At 43.8% G+C, this 23536-nt stretch overlaps 1 protein-coding gene and 1 pseudogene across 4 annotated transcripts in view; both read left to right on the forward strand.

Moving 5' to 3' along the window:
- The window catches only part of LUZP2 (leucine zipper protein 2), a 1401083-nt gene that overhangs the window by 421861 nt on the left and 955686 nt on the right, over nucleotides 1–23536 (forward strand). The window lies entirely within an intron of this gene.
- On the forward strand, nucleotides 12524–18302 carry LOC141173656 (cingulin-like; annotated as a pseudogene).

A 23536-nucleotide genomic window follows, 5' to 3' on the forward strand; every position in this document is an offset into this window, starting at 1 on the left:
TATTTCCCAGGAAAATCCATTTTGGTTTCGTTTTTGTATGTTTTATTGTGAGTCTGTAAAAGTGGCTTAATACTCTGACCACCTTGCTGACAGCAGTGATCTGGGAGTCAGAGATGCTTTGAGGGGTCTTCCCCATGCAGTTCCCATGTCCTTTGAGCACTTTTCCCATCGATTTGGGCAATTTTTAGGCCCTCTGAAGACCGCCGGGGGGAGCCGCCTGTAAAATGCTCGAGTTTCCCATAGACTTACATTGGACTCGTTGCTCGGGTCGAGCACCCGAGTATTCCAATTTGCTCGACCCGAGCAACGAGTGCCTGAGCATTTTAGTGCTCGCTCATCTCTAATGCTATGTAAAATTCTTAATTACAAGATTGTTATGGATACAGGCACTTACAATGGATCCAGACTTAGTCAATGTTTTGTTTAATTGGTGTTTATCCATGGTTTAACAAACATTAACTCTAGTAATGTCTAGATGTAGACATCCAAACACCTACGCATTTCTCCTGAGGCTCAACAACAAGGAAGTCCACCCCAGGGAAACCATCTAAGTAGCACTTCAGTAATACTTCAGAAGATGCTGGAGAAAAGCAACTTGTGCTTGATCCTTACCTATTATAGTTGAACTGCTTTACCAGTTCTGTTTCTTTATATGCGCTTAAACCCAGAACAATGAATAGAACCACAGGTATCTAAATCTCTAAAGAAAGGAGGTAGGATAGGAGTAGCAGAATTCTTGAAATAAAGACTTATTTGGGAAGTTTCCAGTACTCTAGTATAGTGAATTTAGCAACTAACTTAATACATGGTTCTGTCTGCACATTAAAATGTTCAACCAAAGTTTGTGAACACAGGGATGGAACACCATAGGGGTTGACTTTGTAAACTCTCAGACCAGCTGCACAAAAACTGTCTATAAAATACTAAAAATCTACTCAATGATTTGTGCTTTTTTTTATAAATATCTATTTTCTTCTTTGAACAATGTATATAAAATTGGAGTGGCAACATACAGTATTGATAAAAAAGAGGAGACAAGAGGTGAGCTATTAAAGTGCAGAGGTTGCATCTCTAAAAAAATGGTCTCTCTACCCACATGAGGTGATCAGTATATTTTAAAAGGGGAAAAATAAGCTGTATTGGTTGCCAGGGAGGTCATTTCAGAATGTGCAAAAATAGAAAAGTGTTATTCCAGCTCAGCACTTATGTGTGAGAGATAAGTATCCCAGGAGACTTCCAGAGCAGATACTCTGTGGTCTGGATGTGATGCACTGGTCTGGCTTCCAGGTCAAATAGCTCTCAATGGTCCAAAATGTTTTTTTCTACCCAAAACTCATAAGTAGTGTTGAGCATTCCGATACTGAAATATCGGGTATCGGCCGATATTCGCGGTATCGGAATTCCGATACTTAATTCCGATACTTTTACAATATCGAATACCGGAATCGGAAGTTCCCATAATGCCTGCGCTCTGCAGTGTCTCTGAAGGATGACAAGCTGGATGGCAGCGCTCAGCTGCGATCCAGCCTGTCATCAGAATGCCATCCAAGCGTGAGAGAATTCTCCTGATTGTTCAAAAGCCGGCGGGCGGTAAAAAGCCGTCGGCTTTTAAGCAATCACACAGCCCCATACTGCTTCCCTGCAGCCTCCCACCCCGATCCTCCGCTCCCCCCATCCTGATCGTAAGTTAGGACCGGGCGGGGAGCGCAGCACCAAGGAGCGGGGAGCGAAGGACCCGGGCGGGGAAGTCGGCAGTGAAAAGACTTCACCGCCGGCTTTCCCGTTCTGTGCTGCGCTTTCCCGCCGGTTATTTGAGGTATCAGGTGATGCCGATCAGCTGTTCATTTCAAGTAGCGGCGGTGCCCTCAGAGGGTTCATGTGAGTTCATGCTTGGCTGCATTGCATGAACTCACATGAACTTTCCCACAGCCGCACAGGTCAGTCTCACCTCCCAGACCATCAGACCGGTCATGATTGGTGTGTGTGGGTGTCTGTGCGGTTTGTGTGCGCGGGGTGTGTGCGATGTCTGTGCGATGTCTGTGCGATGTCTGTGCGTGTGTGTGCGGGTGTGTGCAGGTGTGTGCGTGCAGGCTGACATAGGCCGATGTGACACTACTACTCCCATCGGCCTATGTCTGTCCCCCGTCCACTCGTGCCAGCAGGATTAGCTTGATGGGAGCAGTAGTTCCCATCAGCCTGATCCTGCTATTTAAATTTCCCTTTAAACTGGCCCATATGTTATTTTGTCCCCCATAGTTTTCTATTTTTGCCCCTATACATGTTTTATTTAAGCCCCCATATTTTTTGGGGGGGTTGTTGGTCCCCAATAAATTTTAAATACATTTCATTGGTGGCCAGTGGTTACCTAAAATAAATTATTTTATACATCACCTGTCCCCGCCGATCGCCACCTAAAATAAAGTAAAAAATAAAAAACTACACCTATACTCACCTAGACACCTAATTCCCCGAAGCCATCGATCTCCTGTAATAAAATATTAAATAATAAACCACAACGTTATCCTTACCCCTCCGTAGTAGTCCTCGAGTGTCCCACGAAGATCTCCAGTTTAGAGCAGCCACATAGAATGTGACCGCTTTGAACCGCTGCCGCCGCTAGAATGATGGGGCCATGAAGCAGCCCCGTCATTGCATAAGCGGGTTCGCCGGAGTCCAGGCAGCGCTGCTCCGGTTAGCTCCTTTACGGCCCTGCTGTACCGTGAGAAATTCCCACGGTACAGCAGTGCCGTAAAGGAGGTCTCCGGAGCTGCGCTGACTGAATGCACTCCGGTGACCTCAGTCAGTGGCTCCCGCTGCCGGGAGCGGATGTGTTCCCGGCAGTGTGAGCTTACAGCAGCCATGCACAGCTGTCACCATCTCCAGATGTGACAGCTGTGCATGGGAGATCAGCGCAGGAACGTGGACAGGTAACTATTTTTTTTTTAGTAAAGTAAGAATTAAAATGGTGTGTTTTATTTCAAATAAATTATTTTTTTCTGGGTGTAGTGTGTGTTTTTTATTTTTAACACTTTGTAGGTTAGTAATGGGGGTGTCTTATAGACGCCCATCATTACTAACCTGGGCTTCATGGCAGCTGGCGCTGACATGAACCCCACCACTATTACCCCCTGCCACTGCACCAGGGCAGCGTGGAAGAGCGAGGCTAAATGCCAGAATTGGCGCATCCTATGGATGCGTCATTTCTGGGGCGGCTGACGGCTGGTGTTTCTAGCCTGGGAGGGGGCCAATATTCATGGCACCCTTCCTGGGCTATTAATATCAGCCCCCAGCTGTCTGCCTAGCCTTTGCTAGCTATTAAATTATGGGGGACCCCACGTCATTTTTTGGGGGGGGGTCCCCCATTTTAATAGCTATTAAAGGGTAAGTATTCAGCTGGTGGCTGATATTAGTAGCCTGGGAAGCTCCGTGGGTATTACCCCCTTCCCAGGCTTCAAACATCTGCCCCAGCTGTCTGCTTAACCTCCGCTAGAGCCTAAAATTACGGGGAACCCCATGCCAATTTTTTTTTAAATAAATCCTTTATTTTAACACTAAATGACAAGTGCAGTAATCAACATTGTCACTGTACTTCATATATATGTGACTGACATGTTTCTATCTATCTAATCTATGTGTGATGCTCTATTCCTTCTATTCTAAATTGTCGGGTACCGCTGCTGAATTGCCGGCCGGCTTTTTTAAAGAGACAGTGCATGAAAACACTGTTAATTTTTTTAATAAATCCTTTACACTAAATGACAAGTACAGTAAGCAACACTGTCACTGTACTTCATATATATGTGACTGACATGTTTCTATCTATCTAATCTATGTGTGAAGCTCTATTCTTTCTGTTGTAAATTGTCGGGTACCGGTGTATGCCGCTGATGAATTGCCGGCTTTTCGCGTAATACATTCTACATTATTCTTAGTTGTTTTCCTTCATGTAGAATTAACCTACAAGGAAAGAAAGGGTTTATTTTCATTCCGATATTTGTGTCCCATTGACTTGCATTGGTTTCCGGTATCGGAATCGGTGATATCCGATACTTTTTGGGTATCGGTCCGATCCAATCCGATACGATATTTCCTGATATCGGAAGGTATCGCTCAACACTACTCATAAGCATTATGGATTTTTTATTTAATATGTGCACATTTTTGGAATTTTTTTTATCCTACATGATTATAGGCTAAGTTTTAAAGGGAACCTGTCACCTGTGTTTTAGTGTGTGAACCAATGCCACCACCTTTGTAACTGTACTGCAATACTTAAATGTGTCCATCAAACCCTAACTCCCCCTGTATACCACCAAAAATATCTTTTTTTTTCTCCTGCGCTCTATGTAAATGCCTTTGGTCCAGTCCGATGGGTGTCATTTCTTGTCATTTGTGCTGCCTCTCTGCTCCCAAAAGATGTCCTCTGGCTATGATTGATGTGGATGACACATCCAGCAGCATGCACATAGCCAAAAGAGATATTGTGCCTGCGCATCAGCATTGTCGGCTAGAGCAGGGGCACTTTGCTCTGCCCTACTGCGGGCAGAGGACAAAACATGACTGTGAATGCGCCTGGGAAATGTCATTCCAGCAAATTAGTTTTGGTAAAAAGGAGCCAGAATGATGTTTCCTGGACGAATGCACAGTTTTGTGCTCTTCCCGCAGTAGGGCAGAACAAAGTGCGCATGTGCTAGTCGATGATGCTAATGCTCAGTCGCAAGATCTCTTTCAGCTATATGTATGATGCTAAATGCGATAAGTGGGGATAAGTAATAACTGATAAGTGGGGATGCAAGGTGTTGGCTTCCCATCAATCTCATATTTGACTTATCCTATGGATAAATCATCATTTGTTTAGTCCCGAGTAGCCTCTTTAAAATATCACAGTTTCAGAACCACAATGCACACAACAAAATAAGGAAACTTGGCCTAAAACCATCAAAGAATTAATCGTCCTCATGTTTTCATTATCCAAGTGGGGCTTTGAATTTAAAAGCATCTAATTATCCAGCACCACTGACTCACCCTCAGAAGAATTATTAGCGGCTAATTAGAAGTTTAATACCAATTACCTGGACATACCTCATAGCAATTAATAATGCTCTGTATACTTCAATGCACCTGGGCCAGTTTACTTAGCAAAGCCTGAAATGTGATACTTGAAAAGTCAGTATGAATATTCCAGTAAAGTAATATTTTATTCTTACATCTAGCTATTTATACATCCATATTTAAATAGCATTGAGATGGACAGAACCTGATTCACATTGATTGTTATATTGCATGAATATATTTACAACTGATAATTGCAACTGTAAATCCTATATAAAAAAAATATATATATACAGTACCGACCAAAAGTTTGGACACACCTTCTCATTTAAAGATTTTTCTGTATTTTCTTGACTATGAAAATTGTACATTCACACTGAAGGCATCAAAACTATGAATTAACACATGTGGGATTATATACTTAACAAAAAAGTGTGAAACAACTGAAAATATGTTTTTTATTCTAGGTTCTTCAAAGTAGCCACCTTTTGCTTTGATGACTGCTTTGCACACTCTTGGCATTCTCTTGATGAGCTTCAAGAGGTAGTCACCGGAAATGGTCTCCAACAATCTTGAAGGAGTTCCCAGAGATGCTTAGCACTTGTTGGCCCTTTTGCCTTCACTCTGTGGTCCAGCTTACCCCAAACCATCTCGATTGGGTTCAGGTCTGGTGAGTGTGGCGGCTAGGTCATCTGGTGTAGCACCCCATCACTCTCCCCCTTGGTCAAATAGCCCTTACACAGCCTGGAGGTGTGTTTGGGGTCATTGTCCTGTTGAAAAATAAATGATGGTCCAACTAAACACAAACCTGATGGAATAGCATGCCGCTGCAAGATGCTGTGGTAGCCATGCTGGTTCAGTATGCCTTCAATTTTGAATAAATCCCCAACAGTGTCACCAGCAAAGCACCCCCACACCATCACACCTCCTCCTCCATGCTTCACGGTGGGAACCAGGCATATAGAGTCCATCCGTTCACCTTTTCTGCGTCGCAAAAAGACACGGTGGTTGGAACCAAAGATCTCAAATTTGAACTCATCAGACGAAAGCACAGATTTCAACTGGCCTAATGTCCATTTCTTGTGTTCTTAAGCCCAAACACGTCTCTTCTGCTTGTTGCCTGTCCTTAGCAGTGGTTTCCTAGCAGCTATTTTACCATGAAGGCCTGCTGCACAAAGTCTCCTCTTAACAGTTGTTGAAGAGATGTGTCTTCTGCTAGAACTCTGTGTGGCATTGACCTGCTCTCTAATCTGAGCTGCTGTTAACCTGCGATTTCTGAGGCTGTTGACTCGGATAAACTTATCCTCAGAAGCAGAGGTGACTCTTGGTCTTCCTTTCCTGGGGCGGTCCTCATGTGAGCCAGTTTCTTTGAAGCGCTTGATGGTTTTTGCAACTGCACTTGGGGACACTTTCAAAGTTTGCCAAATTTTTTGGACTGACTGACCTTCATTTCTTAAAGTAATGATGGCCACTCGTTTTTCTTTACTTAGCTGATTTTTTCTTGCCATAATACAAATTCTAACAGTCTATTCAGTAGGACTATCAGCTGTTTATCCACCAGACTTCTGCACAACACAACTGATGGTCCCAACCCCATTTATAAGGCAAGAAATCCCACTTATTAAACCTGACAGGGCACACCTGTGAAGTGAAAACCATTTCCGGTGACTACCTCTTGAAGCTCATCAAGAGAATGCCAAGAGTGTGCAAAGCAGTCATCAAAGCAAAAGGTGGCTACCTTGAAGAACCTAGAATATAAGACATATTTTCAGTTGTTTCACACTTTTTTGTTAAGTATATATTTCCACATGTGTTAATTCATAGTTTTGATGCCTTCAGTGTGAATGTACAGTTTTCAAAGTCATGAAAATACAGAAAAATCTTGAAATGAGAATGCATGTCCAAACTTTTGGTCGGTACTGTACATACATACTCTTGATTGATCTACTGGACGTCAGCATCTACTGTGTTCCATATGTCAGAGATATTCTCCCTATATGCATAACAAGGCGTCTGAAAAATCTTATACCAGTATCTTCTTTTTCCAGATTTGGCTGGCATCTGTCAGGAAAAAAAATTATGCTTAAATGTCATTCACACATTCAGTATGTGTAAGCCAAAACCAGGAGTGGGTGAAAAATGCAGATGTGGTGACGTGTTTCAATTATACTTTTTCTCTGATTGGTCCAGTTCTGATTTTGGCTTACATATACCTTGTTTCCCCAAAAAATTATCCCTAGCATGGATTTACAGAATTTTTGGCATATGCTTGATATATAAGCCCTACTGTCATGCCTTGAGGATTGATCTGGTGACCTTTTGTTCTGTAGTTGGTTTCCCTCCATGTTCAGCTACAGCTTGATCAGTCCCTGTCTGAGTGCTGAGCTTCTATTTACCTTCACATTTTCTTCTTTTCTTATGATGAGCAGTTATCACCTTGTTCTATTGCTCATTGTCTATGTCCGATCACATTCTGGCTCTTGCTATGCATACTCTCCTTTTCCAAATATTGATTGCTGGCTATATTCTTTCCTGGTGGATTCTTTTAAGAAGTATCAGACTTGCTGCTAAGGATTACCTGATGGACAGAGACCAGTCTGAACATGTACCTAGCAGTCTCTATTGGATTCAGTCACTCTGCATAGTTTTTGTAGGTTGCAGTTACTTTGTGTGTGTTTTCTTTATTCCTTAGGGAACAGCTACTGTAGCAATACTACGAGCTGTTAAGAACATTCAGAGTGAGCCTCCATCAAGTGGGGGTGCCATTGCGTTATCTTACGGTGCCAACCAATACGGCCAAGAAGAGACAGACCAGGATCAGAATAGGGTTTTTACCAGTTTGATCAGGGATCTGGCAGATTTAGATATTAGTCTCCCTGGGTTTATGTTGCTGGTGTATATGTGCCTGTGCAGTCATAACATCTACTCTAAAAATAAACCTTTGTTACAATCAGGACTGGCATTTTGGAGTGGGGGTGGGCAAACTGGTCAATTGCCCAGGACCCCCACTCTCTTAGGGGCCCCTCAACATTTTTATTCCAAGATTAAAATGCTTAAGGACCTTTGGTGACACCATGATCTCACCAAAAGTCCTTTAACTGCAGGAGTCTAGAAAAACTAAAGAGGAGACAGACTAGCATGCAAGGCTGGCGTTAGGAAAATGGGAGGGAAAACAGGGTAAATTCTCAGGGCCCCCATTCTCTTAAGGGACCCCATCATTTCTATTATGAGGTTAAAATTGCTTAAGGACCTTTCGTGACATGATCATAATGTCACAAAAGGTCCCTTAACTGCATGAGTCTAGAGGAACTGAAGAGGAGACATGCTGGTATGTACCGTATGTTCAGTGTGTGTATATACATGTCTATGTGCTGTGTGTGATGATATGATTATTTTTGAATAAATGTTGATTTTTCTATTAAAGAATTGTGGATTATTGTTCATGGGAAAAAAATAAGACATCCCCTGAAAATGAGCCCTAACCTATTGTTATGCACACGCCCGGACTGACTGGCGTGTGCGGGAGTAGTGGTTCCACTGGACCATGAACCGGAGAGTGCCTGGAGGGGCGTGACTAAGTATCTGGCCGATCCGACCAAGGTGGCACGACGGCATATGACGCCAGTGCACCAAGGAGAAACCGGGCAGAGGGACCAGGTGCTACTCCAGGTCAAACTCCGGACACGGGGGTTGACGCACACAGGGATTACTGGAACAGGCAGGTTAGGCTGGCACAGACTGGTGGATATAAGCGAACATGGCAGGTATGCAGACGGGTGGATACAGGCGAGTATGCAGGCGGGGAGGTACTGGCCGAAAGGACGGGCTGGAGCACAGAGAGGACAAGACTCAGTACAGACTGGGTCAAAGAAACAGAACCGCAGATGCGGTAGCCAAACACAGCAGAGAGGGAACGCCTGAAGCGGTGGGCAAGAGCAGAGCAGGACGGGACTGCTGGATCAGCGAGCGCAAGCAGAGCAGGACAGGACTGCCGGAGCAGCGAGCAGATGCAGAGCAGGACGGGGCTGCCGGAGCAGCGAGCAGAAGCAGAGCAGGACAGGACTGCCGGAGCAGCGAGCAGATCCAGAGCAGAAACCGCAGGAGCGGCAAGCAAGGCAAGAGCAGAGTGGAAACTGCAAGAGCGGCAAGCTAAGCAGGAGCAGAGCGGAAACCGCAGAGCGGTAAACAAGGCAGGAGCAGAGCGGAAACCGCAGAGCGGTAAACAAGGCAGGAGCAGAGCGGAAACCGCAGAGCGGCTAAGTAGGCAGGAGCAGAGCGGAAACCGCAGAGCGGCAAACAAGGCAGGAGCAGAGCGGAAACCGCAGAGCGGCAAACAAGGCAGGAGCAGAGCAGAAACCGCAGGAGCGGCAAGCAAGGCAAGAGCAGAGCAGAAACCGCAAGAGCGGCAAGCTAAGCAGGAGCAGAGCGGAAACCGCAGAGCGGTAAACAAGGCAGGAGCAGAGCGGAAACCGCAGAGCGGCAAACAAGGCAGGAGCAGAGCGGAGACCGCCGGAGCGGCAAGCAAGGCAGAGCAGGGGGGACAGGGCTCTGTTCACACGGAACAGACAGGAAGAGAAAGGCAGAAAGGCAGAGCCAGATACCCACATGGTACTTGCAGTGAAGTAGCGAGTGGACCACAAACTCACAAACGGGAGTACAGAGACAACAAGCAGGAGTAGGGTACGAGTTCAGACTCTGCAGAAAAAGGAAGGGAACGGACATAGAGGCAAAACAGGTAAAGGATAGGAGAGAGTTCAGACTGGAACTGAGTGTACGGAGGAGACCGCCACTGCAGCGGGATACAGGAGCGGGTCTGGGAATACGGCCCCCAGAGAGGCGGGACGAACAGGCAAGGAGCGTGTTCAGACAGGACAGACAAGATACAGGAGCGGGTCTAGGTAATCGGCCCCTAGAAGGCGGGAGGAACAGGCTAGGAGCGTGTTCAGACAGGCCTGGAAATACAGCCTCCAGGAGAGGCAGCAGGCAAGAGTACACAGACAGGACTCAGTTCAGACACGGGAACTGATACCGCAAGACAGGAGACATAGACAGGACTCAGTTCAGACACGGGAACTGATACCGCAAGGCAGGAGACAAAGACAGGACTCAGTTCAGACACGGGAACTGATACCGCAAGGCAGGAGACAAAGACAGGACTCAGTTCAGACATGGGAACTGATACCGCAAGACAGGAGACATAGACAGGACTCAGTTCAGACACGGGAACTGATACCGCAAGGCAGGAGACAAAGACAGGACTCAGTTCAGACACGGGAACTGATACCGCAAGGCAGGAGACAAAGACAGGACTCAGTTCAGACATGGGAACTGATACCGCAAGGCAGGAGACAAAGAACGGGACCTGGCACCTTCAGAGTGCAAGCACACACTGAATGAAACACTATGCTCAGGCAGGGATAGATGGGAGCAGCTGAGCTATATACCAGGTGACAGACAGCAATAGGCTGAGGACGCACATGGGGCGCGACCCACAGCAGACACAAAAAGCAGGAAGTGATCGGGCGCCGCCCTTAAGCAGCAGAAACCGACACAAACAGACAGCATGGAGGGAAGCCAGAGAGACATTCTGGACAGGAGATCAAGTGCGCGCTCTTGCACAGTGGGAGATGGACCACTATGCAAGGACGCCGCCAGGTATGTTACACCTATCTTTTGGAGTAAAAAATAATATAAGATGTAAAATCCAGACCAAATACTGAACATGCAAATGTGGCCTACAGATATTAGATTTAGGGCATATAAAAGTACTATGGGAAGTTTATGGGTGCCCCATTTCTCCTTTGTGCATCACTGCATAGAGCTGTAATAATACAGCCATGTGCGAGAGTCTTCTTAATCTGATGCAGAATATAAACAAGATATTTCATATGGATATAAATGTCAAAATGTAATATAAATGCCAAGATTATTCACGCAGACAGCTGCCCTTTAACCATATAGTACCATGAAAATGTTTCATTTACGTGGCTTCAAAACCAACAATAAATGGGCTTTTACAGCACAGTTTAATTGACTTTTCTCGCACTTAACATGATTAATATATTTGCTTTCCAATGGTCGACAGTAATTGTATGAACACACAATTTTCTGGTTTTACTACATGATGGTTTTATTTTCAGCTTTGTTCTATAGATGTATTTATAGCTATTGACATTTGTGAGTTTAATAGCTGTTGGGGTTCATAGACTGAGCAAAATAATACCTTTGCTTGACTCTATTTTTTCCTTACTTCAAGTCTATGTTTTACTTTCTTTTGTTGTATATTTACTTTTTGGTAGTGTAACGCAGCGGCTTGCTGCATTGCCAAAATGTCAGAGGGGGTGTGTTCTGGCTGACCACGTACCTCCCCTTCAGATGACTGATCACATGACTGTGACATCATCACAGGTCCTATGCGAACAGAAGGATATATAAATCCTGGTGGTTTTTGAAACAGTGGAGAAGTCTGGTCCCTGTGTCTGGGACACCATTAGACTGGAGAGGCAAGGGGCCTGGTACCTGTGTCTGGGACACCATTAGCCTGGAGAGGCAAGAGGCCTGGTCCCTGTGTCTGGGACACCAGTAGCCTTGGAAGGCAAGAGGCCTGGAGACCACGTCTCGGGAGCCTTAATCCACAGCTGTGGCAGCACAGAGCTGATAGAAACAGCTAAGACCCGGCAAAGGTAAAATGGTGCTTTAAATGAATATTGATGTTGTACCTTGCTGAAGTCTGTATCTGAAGCCAAGCGGGCATAGCTGCCACTGAAAAGGCTCTAGGATATTACATGTGTAACATTCCTGCTAGCCACTGAGATGGACTATGTTATAAGCAGTTTATGATGTGTAATAAACTGCTGGACTTCATATTACCAAAAAACGTTGCATGTGTTCTTTAATTGACCCGGTGAAGTGAGTGCCCCTCTTCATGATCATTAGCTCTACCTTACAATTTGTTGGAGAATGCGGACAACTGCAGCCTGGTTGCTAGCGGTAATGGCACAGGACGACGAATGTGGATGCAAGCATTTGCTGTGGCTCGGCGGGGCCACGAAGATTAAAGCATCTGGCTGTAACTCGGTGGGGTTCCAAAAATTGTCGTCGCTCTCAAACCTGGCTTGCTGTGGCTCGGCGGGGCCATGAAGGTTAAAGCATCTGGCTGTAACTCGGCGGGGTTACGAAAATTGTTGTCGCACTCAAACCTGTTTGCTGTGGCTTGGTGGGGCCACAAGAATTTTCCGGGAGAGCGGTGTGAAGTGTCTAGTGTGAACAGTGTACCACGATGGCTATGAATGGGGCAGTATCCCCAGATGGAAGGGAGAAGTGGTTAGATGTCCAGCTGCAAACGCTCTTCAGCAAAATAGAGTTTCCTGAAGAAATGCAGGAGCAGATAAAGATGGCTGTAAAGGGAGCAGCAGATGAGACTGAAGCTGTTGAGCGATTAAGGTGTCTGTTAAAGTTACAGTAACAGGACATGGTGCAGGAACGGCAGGAGCTGTTGGCACCATACAGAATGGCTGCAGAGGACCATTCCTTGAGTTCGCCTGGGGCGCCGGTACTGACCCAGAGTGCCCGGGGAGGTGATAAGAGATGTTGGGAACTGGGTCCTAAGATTATCGCGTGCTTTTTTTTTTAAAAAAACCCTACAAGTGTGGTTGTCCAAAAGGGGGCGGAGTCTCAAAAGAAGGTGGAGCATAGAGTACCAAAGTTGGTTACTATTCGTGTGCTGGTACCGCCAAAAAATGACAATTCAACCATTGATAATTGGGTAGCTCCAGTAGAAGGGGTTGACATCAAAGTGGGGGGTGACTTGTTGGCCCACAACACCATGGGGAGTGACACAGACCCCACAACTGACAGTGACACTACGAAAGTAGAAAGAGAGTTCAGTCAGGAGGAGCTAAACGAGGTGAGAAAGTTCCCCTCTCATCGTCGAAGGAACAAGGGCCATGAAAAGGTTGTTCCTGTAGCCTTTGCTGAAAGGGTAAATAACAAAAATGCAATGCTGTGTGCCTTTATTCCAAGTGCGGATCCTCCTTCAGAAGCAGAGGAGATCAGGAGGGAAGAGGAGGTGACGTTGTCAGTAGCAACCTCCGGTACAGTATCAGACAACAATGAAGATCATGTGGAAGAGTTGGATGCAGTTCTGCAGATTTGTTACAATCAGGATAATCTACTGAGACAGAAGGATCAGGAATCGACAGCCCTGAAAGAGGAGGTGGCCAATCATAACCAAGAGCTGGAGCCTATCAGGCAGCAGTATCAGAGTGACGTGCAGCAACTAAGGAAAAACATGGAGAATGTATCCCCAGACCAGCTGAGCCTGGAGCCTGAACGGCAGAAAATAAATCATTTTGTGAGGAACTTGCAGCGAGAACTGGAGGAAAGCAGCAAGGAAATCAACAAATGGAAAGAAATGTTCCAGAGAAATAAAGAGGAGGTTTATCAATTGAAGCTTGACAAAGCAGAGTGTGAAGATGAGTTGTGCGTGATGAAAGATTGTTTCTCCCTGGTACAGTTAGAGCTGTACCAAGTGAAGAAAGGCTCTGTGGATGCGGAACAAGCAGAGGTCTCAAGAAAGGAAGTGCAGAGATTTCAGGAGCAGGTGAAGCAGCTAATGCAAGAGAAGCAAAGGCTGGATGAGGGTCTACACCAGAGGGATAGGGAGCTATCTGCCTTAAAAGGGGCTCTTCAGGATGAAGCTTCTGGAATTGATCAAACCTAGAACAACTGCGTGAACAGTTTGACCGGGAGCTGTGTGAATCCAAGAAGGGGTTTGGTGAACTCATGAAGGAGCTGCAACAATTCCAAGACCAAGTAAAGCCTCTAATGCAGGAGAAGGAGCGGCTGGAGGACTCTCTGTACCAGCGAGACCGGGAGCTATCTGCCCTGAAAGAGGCATTAAAAGATGAAGTGTCTGGTCACGACCGTGAGGCAGAAAAGATGCGTGAAAAATTTAATAGGGAACTGCAACAAACTAAGAGAGACTATGAGAATCTTCTCAAGCTTACGGAAAAACTAGAGGATGATAAGGCGGATGCAGAGCACATGCGCCAAGTGATTGAGACTACTCTACAGGACACCCGTGATGAGACTGATGATCTCTGCAGAAAGATCTTGGGATTGGAAGCTCAGGTGAAGGAGCTGTAGATGTTCTGTGATGATCTCCAGAGGGCAGAGACGTGCCTTAAGGATAGAATCGGCAGGATGGAAGCTAAGCGGGGAAAGATGGAGAAGTCTATCGGAGAAGGGAGGTATGAAGCAAATGCCTACTCGAATAATGCGAGCTTGGATGATTAGGTGGATGTAAGAGCCGAGATCAAGGAGCTCAAGGAGACATTACAAGCGCATTTGAAGCAAGAGAAGCTTGAGAGACTGGCTGTCGAGAGCCGAGTGGGCGCATTGGAGACAGAGATGTCTGAGAGATTTCTGCTGATAAAGGAACAGTTGAAGCAGGAAGAGCTTCAGAGATGGGTTTCTGAGAGGCGAGTAGCTGAGCTAGAGGAAGAAGTTGTCGAGCTCAAAGGTCGCCTGGCAAAGTACCAATCAGTGAACGCGGCCTCCTTGGAGAAGGAGAAGGCCAAACAAATTGCGCTTAATCCTTTAAACCATGAGAATGTGGACCTGAGGAGAGCTGAGAGAGTGTTAAAAAAAGATAAGTATGGAAAGGAAGTTGTCAAGATGAGAATTCTAGAGTTCATAGCTGTGAGGCAGCTCAGGGGAAGAATACAGGATGAAGAAGCTGAAAGTCAGTTGTTCCTGAAACCTGAGCCGGATGATCGTCTGGAAACCACTGGTGAGACAGAAAAGTCTCGGTACAAGTGCCTCATAGATGTACCTGAAGATTTGAGAGAAGAATGCACCAGAGAGTCAGTGCATGAAGAGTTTAAGAAGGCCGTGGGAGCCTGTAAGGTGTACTCGACCTCAGTAGCTAAACAGCTGGTGGTCCTGTCCACAACCGAAGTCACAGTGAAGAGGGTGGCTATCCTAAGTGACATGCACTGGCGATGTGTTTGCATGAAGCAGTTTGTCCGGTTGAAGACGGAACAAGCAATTAGACAACTGGAGCTTACGAGAAAAGCTCAAAATCTGCGGGAAGAAGTCATCCGGTTGCCTAATGCTCTGGAAAGAAAGCTCATTGGGAGAAATGGCCGAACCATGCAAATGATGGTAAAGAAGTGTGGTGTGATAAAAATAAGCAGTCCACGTGATCATCAGGACTGGACACCGGATGTAGACGGCATGGTGTCATTCTCTGCTGTAGGCACAGAAGAAAATCTTGCATATATACGAATGCTGATGGAGTACCGAGTGACCTACCTGCGAGAGGTAGAACAGTTGAATCTCGCCAGACTTCGAATAGAAAGACAGCGTTGCCTGAGCAGCAGAAGATAGCAGCCATCTATAAATTGTGAGACCAGACAGAGAAAGGGCCACCTAAATATTAGAACAGCTGCATCAGAAGTTAGAGACCTTTCAGGATGTCCTGAGGGTAGTGTGCGTGGGCTTAAAGGTAGTGAGACCTCAAGTAAATCAGGTCTGAGAGGCCCATGCAAACGTCCCAAAAGAGTACGAGACAGTACGGAGTCGGACCGAACGTAATATACAAGCGCAAGTGAGTCGCACTGCTGTATTGACCGCTGGGAGCGGGGGAGGTCTGACAAGCTTACAACTAGGAAATGTGACTTGACGAAGTTGGAGACAATGACGGATGGTAGGTCCCTAAGGAATGGGCTAATGTTGATGACTAATGTTCCAGGGGCTGAGCAGCGCAAATGTCAAGTACACGGTCTCTGTATGAACTGTGGGTTATAATGTGATTGTGTATATTATGTGTTCAACCCCACAAGTTTGAACAGGGGGGGGGATATGTAATGCAGTGGCTTGCTGCATTGCCAAAATGTCAGAGGGGTTGTGTTCTGGATGAACACGTACCTCCCCTTCAGGTGACTGATCACATGACTGTGACATCATAACAGGTCCTGTGCGCACAGAAGGATATATAAATCCTGGTGGTTTTTGAAACAGTGGAGAAGTCTGGTCCCTGTGTCTGGGATACCATTAGCCTGGAGAGGCAAGAGGCTTGGTCCCTGAGTCTGGGACACCAGTAGCCTTGGAAGGCAAGAGGCCTGATCCCTGTGTCTGGGACACCAGTAGCTCTGGAAGGCACGTGGCCTGGAGACCATGTCTTGGGAGCCTTAATCCACAGCTGTGGCAGAACAGAACTGATAGAAGCAGCTAAGACCCGGCAAAGGTAAATCGGTGCTTTAAATGAATATTGATTCTGTACCTTGCTGAAGTCTGTATCTGAAGCCAAGCGGGCATAGCTGCCACTGAAAAGGCTCTAGGATATTACATGTGTAACATTCCTGCTAGCCACTGAGATGGACTATGTTATAAGCAGTTTATAATGTGTGATAAACTGGTGGACTTCATATTACCGGAAAACGTTGCATGTGTTCTTTAATTGACCCGGTGAAGTGAGTGCCCCTCAAGATGATCATTAGCTCTACCTTACAGTAGATATAACTCAAACAGGCTTTCCTACCATGAATATTTATGCCCATACCACAGAAGAATTTGTATTTATTTATATAATCTTGTGCTTTACTCTTAGGTTTGTATGTTGTCAAACAGAACCCTTCATCAGTTTGAGCATGATAAATTTGACCACATCATAATTTATGATAAGTCCAAGGGGGTATTATGAAAGATTTTTCTCCTGGGGCTGTGCACTTTTTCTCCTGCAAGATGTTGACCAATTATAAGCAGGAGGAGTCATGCAGGAGGCAAAAAGAATACGCCCCCAGTAGGTCAGAAGAACATGCTTTCTCCTGCAAGACATGTATTCATACATTGCCCTATTCTCAGCCCTGATTTCTGTAACTGTGTACAGCAGAGCTGATTGTGATTACAAACACTTTGAACGTTCATGTCACAGCATAATATTTGGGAGAGGGAGAGCAGAGCAGCAGAGCTGTGTCATAACAAACACCTCTGCATCTGCAGTTCTCCTCTCACAGTGCTCACAGCTGTGCTATACTCAACTTCCCCACACTGATATGAGATGAAAGCTGGAAGTGTTTGTAGTCACACACAGCTTTGCTGTATCACATCTCTTCTTACATTAAATACCCGGAGATGATAAAGGTGTTCATAATCACACTTAGCTCTGCTGTATATTACACCTTAGGTACAGATTTCAGGACCAAGAACAGGACTGCTTGTCATTACATTTATTACAGGAGATAGCTTGTTCTAAGCTTCTTTAGAGGCAAGTTCTTTTTTCCATGACACCACGTGCTAATGATTGGTCAACGTTATCCAGGAGAAAATGTGCACGTCTTCATATACATATCTCTGGTAGCGCTCCCTTAGACTTATCATAAATAATAACCTAAACTTTTCAAGATAATATCTCCACAATGGAGATTAGTAATTAAAAAGACGTCTAATTCAGATCTGCAGTCACTATTACACAATGTTGCCAGTTTAACATTCTAAAACTTGTGACAGATCATCTATAACATGTCATTTTAAAATATTACTTTAATCCAGTAAATACATGCAATATAAATTATGTAAAAAACTAAGTTGGCAGCTCCAAGGTATAAAGAATATCTATTACCATGCAGTACATAGTGGTACATATTCTGCTTATCGACTCTCTGAAATTTCCATTGATTTGTGTAGAAATGAGTGAATTTAATTGAATAGAATTTAATTCTCAAATATTATGAAAATTCATATTCTTCAAAATACAATTTTTTTTTCCACATTGCTCTGCACAAATTTGGCAAAATACTGGCCAACTGGCCACCACTTGGCTGAAGCATAGAAGGGCAGTAAAAGGTGAAAAAAATATTAATGCTCACCCGTCCTCCTGTGCCCTCACAGCCCGCTGACCTGTCATCTGCATCTCTTCTTTTCACCTTCTCCTGTCACATGCATATTTGCATCTTCTTTGACCTACCTCACTCTTGGCTTTGGCTTCTGGACAATTCAGCTTCTGACTTCTCTGTGCCCCTTGCTGTTGTAGTGCATGTCAGGAGGTCACAGCAGGACAGGTCAGCAATGAGAAGAGTATTATTTTATCTTTTTACTTCCTATATTTATTGTGCTCTGGGAATTTGGAGAGACCCCACATAAGGAACATTCAATTTGGATCTAGTAAGTCCAATGAAGATCGAAGTTTCTTGATGCATTCACGTGATTTGCTGACTTTGAATTTTGGCAGATCTTCTCAATTCTAATGCTAAGCTGTTCTATTCAATATTATGGGTCAACGGCAGGTGCAGTGGGGAATATTATGAATAGAGACATCCTATCCATTGTGGATCCTCTAAAAACAAGAGCTATAACATCAATGTGAAGAGAGACAATGAGGCTGATTTATCAAAGTGTTTTCACCCTAAAATTGGCCTAAAACACTTTGAAAAATCACAACATTTTGTTGAAGTTGCTCACAAATTTTGTGACTTTTCATGTTTTCAACATGTGTCGAATTGTCAGTTTGACACAGCTCTGAGGAGGAACCGTTGCAGTTAAGGGACATAGCTATGCCAGCTGTCAAATTCAGCAATAGTGCCAGCATTTCGTACTCCAGAAATGCTACTCCAGCCCTTGACTGGAGTAAGATTACTGGTGAGGCGCACGGAAGTGCACACTAATAATAAGGTTTGCCAAAATAAAGAATTATTTTCCTCAATAATTTGGCACTTTATACTCCAGCGAGCTCTTCACTGATACTGGTATGTTCAATGCCAATCTTAAAGAATTGGACCCTATGTCTTCAGTAGTGCAGCAAAAGACAAAAGGAAACTGAAAAGAAGGATGGCATATGATGTTGTAGTCTCTCTGCCTTTTCCATGAGATAGCAAGGAGAGATAACTGACTAGTGAAAGCCCAAATCATGCTCATCCAGTACTAAAACAGAAAGAGAGCATCAGTTTGCACAGACCAAAATGGTGCTTTTCTAGAATGATGCAAAAGAATTGGAAAAATCCAAAATATGCATATTACCAATTTCATGTCTGACTTCACTACATCTAATAAATGATAATTAGTGATGAGCGAGTATGTTCTGTTAACCCTTTCGGTGAACATGCTCGGGTGCTCGCCGAGTATCTTCATTGTGCTCGGGTGTTATATTTTCATCACTCTGTGCTCATGATTTGCGACTGTTTGACAGCTTTAATACATGTGAGGAATGCCGAAGAAATAGGCATTCTCACATGTAATAAAGTTGTCAAGCAGTCGCAAATCAAGTGCACGGCGTGACTCAAACATAACATTCGAGCAGCTGAAGATACTCTGAAAACACCTGAGCATGCTCGTAAATCTCGAGTAACGAGCATGCTTGCTCAACATTAATGATAATCTAAGTCCCAGTTCTATTGCAATGAAGCAAATGAAATTGCTAGTCTTCAGTCATTTCTTCACTTAACCGTATGGGCTGTAATTTTACTTGCAATTGTGGCAAATTGTTACAAATTCATGACATTGCTTTGGATATTGAATTCTTTGTCAAATTCTAATACCTGCAATCTTCAAACGTTATAACAATCTTCCTTACTGTTGGTTTTATAACAATCTTATTCCATATACAAGTTACTCAAACACTGTAACATCCCTTTATCTCAATCACACTACTATGTATGCGACCTACCACACAAAAAGCTCCAGCCGAAGCAGCCCAGCTTCAAAAGGAAGATACATAAAATTGTAGGTAAAAGAGTAAATTTTATTTCCAATTTTAAAAACAACAATTAAAAAAACAGATAATTAAAAAAACAGAGACCTTCGGGTTCCATCCATCAACATGATACATAAATAACAGGAAACACAGGTGGAAAACCCAAACGGTGTTCTCAAAGTAGATGTAAAATTAATTGTATAACATAGCCCCATGAACTATCAAGTCATCCTATACCAGCCAAGAAGTAACAAGGAAATAAGCCCAAAAATTGTAAACTAAATAGCTGTGCTAAACTCGGGTTACATCTCTCAAACATAGAAGGTGCAAAGTGCATATATAAGGGAAGTCCCCTTGTTATGGATTGAGAAAGCTAGATATAATAAATGGATAATGAATTATAAAAGGACTAGAGGATATGTTTATGTACTCACATGAGGAGGGATGGAACCTACCCCGACGACGCCGTTTCGCAAAGTGCTTCTCCCAAGGGGGCGTGTATGCATGTGCAGAGTGTCTTGTTTAAATATAGTGGTGATCAGCTGTTTGAGAGGAGTGATTGATGGAATAATACGGCGCGTGCGCTTACTACTAGGACTTCCGTTTCAAATCAAAAGTGACTTCCGGGGTATAGCGCTTGACACGCATGCAGTGGAACGCATTAGTGTCTATTGCGCATAGCCGGAAGTCAGACGGGTCCGTTCGTGCGCACGCGCACTCTCCATCATAGAATCCCCATATAGAGGTAACGTAGTTGGAGGGAGGCGTGTCTATCGGTACATTGTGGCAGTAACTGTTTCGTATGAACGAGAGACAATAGAGAGGGGAGATAGACATAAACAGTGTACAAGGAAAGGGATAGTGATATGAGGTAATGAAGTGAAACAGTATGTTACGGGAAAATAAAGGCAATGTGTAAAAGAACCATATGTCAATGGTAATAAAAAAACATAAATCAATAATAATACAAGGTTTGAAAAGAGAAAATAATAATAATAAGGTGAAAGTGAAAAATAGAGTGTAATGAAAATTAATACAGTGCAAAATGTCTACAAAAGTGGAAAAAATATTCCTAATGGGAAATAAATTACAAAGTCCAAAGTAAATGCTGAAATATAAATTATATTTCTTCAATTCATGTGTTTTCTAATCCTTTGACTTCATATTCGTGAAAAGAGACCAGGAACTGGAAAGAAACGACTTCAGTCACAGCAGCACATCTCCAAACATCAAGATAGAAAATCCACTCCAAGACTGTACCCACAGCAAGAATCAGCAATGAATGCTAGAAGGTAAGTACTAAAGTTTAAACCATATTAAAACAAAAAATATGGTTTTAATATATAGCTCCCTCCTATGCAAATTTGTTTTTAGGAGCATGGGAAAGGTGCCTCTTTCAGAGAGACGTCATCGAGGACATCCACCTCGTACGGGGGTGGATAAGATTTATCGATGACGTCTGGTTCATCTGGGAGGGCACCTTTGCGCAGCTGGATAGATTTATGCGAAGGCTAAATCAGAATGAATTGAACATTAAACTTACATTTCAACAAGGTAGGGAGGTCAATTTTCTGGACTTACATATATGGACTTCTAGTGATGGTCATATCATAATTGATGTCTACAGAAAAGAGACCGCTACCAATTCCTTGCTGCATAGCTCTTCCTCCCATCTTCCCTCTACAAGTAGGGGGATACCCACAGGACAATTTCTCAGAATAAGGAGGATATGCTCCGATAATGAGTCCTTTTTTCAACACTCTCAGGATCTCATCAGGCGTTTCAAGGACCGCGGGTATAGTCATAGGAATATCAAAACTGGATATCAAAAAGCAGTTAATTCTAACAGAGAACAACTGTTATTTTGGGACCAAAAGTAAAAGGGAGAATGACCAGCAAGTAGTCAGATTTATATCTGACTACAATGTCCAATGGCCAGAGATCATGGATATCCTGAAGAAACACTGGAACATACTCCTGACCGATCCAATTCTGCAGAAAATTCTACCTCCTAAACCCATAGCAGTGGCTAGACGATCAAGGAATCTTAAGGATTCCTTGGTACATAGCTACTATGAGAGGGATCAATGCGCCACTGGATCTAGTAGAAGGAGATTTGGCTTCACCAAATGCGGAAGATGCAAGGCCTGTAGAAACATGATCAACAGTACTGAATTTTCCAATCATGACAACAGTAGGACTTATGAAATTAGGAAAACCGTCTCCTGTGATTCTAAGGGTGTCATTTATTATGCCGAGTGTCTGTACAAAAAAGTCTATATCGGCCTCACCACTCGTGAGCTTAAGGTAAGGACTCGGGAGCATATATTGGACATTGAGAAATCGATTCATATGGATGAGATATCTGGTCTACGAACTCTCCCCAGACATTCTAAAATGTTCCACAATAGTGATCCCAGGGGGTTGAGAATAAAGGGTATTGACCAGATTGACATGGGAAGTAGGGGTGGTGATTTGGGTCAGGCCCTTGCTAGACTCGAAAGCAAATGGATTTACAGATTGGGTACTGTTTCACCCCAAGGCCTGAATGAACAAATTGGCTTCTCTGCCTTCTTATAGTTACATTTCTTATGCCTATATTTGTTGCTTTCTCTACCATCTCTTTATATTACTTCATTTGTTATTTTATCATAATAAGATATATTGCCCGTACCATCTCTCTTTCCTTTTGTGAGGTACCATTTTATTGTGTATGTCTTTTGTGTTTTAATATGGTTTTAACTTTAGTACTTACCTTCTAGCATTCATTGCTGATTCTTGCTGTGGGTACAGTCTTGGAGTGGATCTTCTATCTTGATGTTTGGAGATGTGCTGCGGTGACTGAAGTCATTTCTTTCCAGTTCATGGTCTCTTTTCACAAATATGAAGTCAAAGGATTAGAAAACACATGAATTGAAGAAATATAATTTATATTTCAGCATTTACTTTAGACTTTGTAATTTATTTCCCATTAGGAATATTTTTTCTACTTTTGCAGACATTTTGCACTGTATTAATTTTCACTACACTCTATTTTTCACTTTCACCTTATTATTATTATTTTCTCTTTTCAAACCTTGTATTGTTATTGATTTATGTTTTTTTATTACCATTGACATATGGTTCTTTTACACATTGCCTTTATTTTCCCGTAACATACTATTGTCTCTCGTTCAGACGAAACAGTTACTGCCGCAATGTCCCGATAGACACGCCTCCCTCCAACTACGTTACCTCTATATGGGGATTCCATGATGGAGAGTGCGCGTGCGCACGAATGGACCCGTCTGACTTCCGGCTATGCGCAATAGACACTAATGCGTTCCACCGCATGCGTGTCAAGCGCTATACCCCGGAAGTCACTTTTGATTTGAAACGGAAGTCCTAGTAGTAAGCGCACGCGCCGTATTATTCCATCAATCACTCCTCTCAAACAGCTGATCACCACTATATTTAAACAAGACACTCTGCACATGCATACACGCCCCCTTGGAAGAAGCACTTTGCGAAACGACGTCGTCGGGGTAGGTTCCATCCCTCCTCATGTGAGTACATAAACATATCCTCTAGTCCTTTTATAATTCATTATCCATTTATTTATATCTAGCTTTCTCAATCCATAACAAGGGGACTTCCCTGATATATGCACTTTGCACCTTCTATGTTTGAGAGAAGTAACCGAGTTTAGCACAGCTATTTAGTTTACAATTTTTGGGCTTATTTCCTTGTTACTTCTTGGCTGGTATAGGATGACTTGATAGTTCATGGGGCTATGTTATACAATTAATTTTA

Source organism: Phyllobates terribilis, unplaced genomic scaffold (assembly GCF_046119375.1).
Source record: "Phyllobates terribilis strain yellow unplaced genomic scaffold, ASM4611937v1 Scaffold_13__5_contigs__length_258822181, whole genome shotgun sequence".
NCBI lineage: Eukaryota > Metazoa > Chordata > Amphibia > Anura > Dendrobatidae > Phyllobates > Phyllobates terribilis.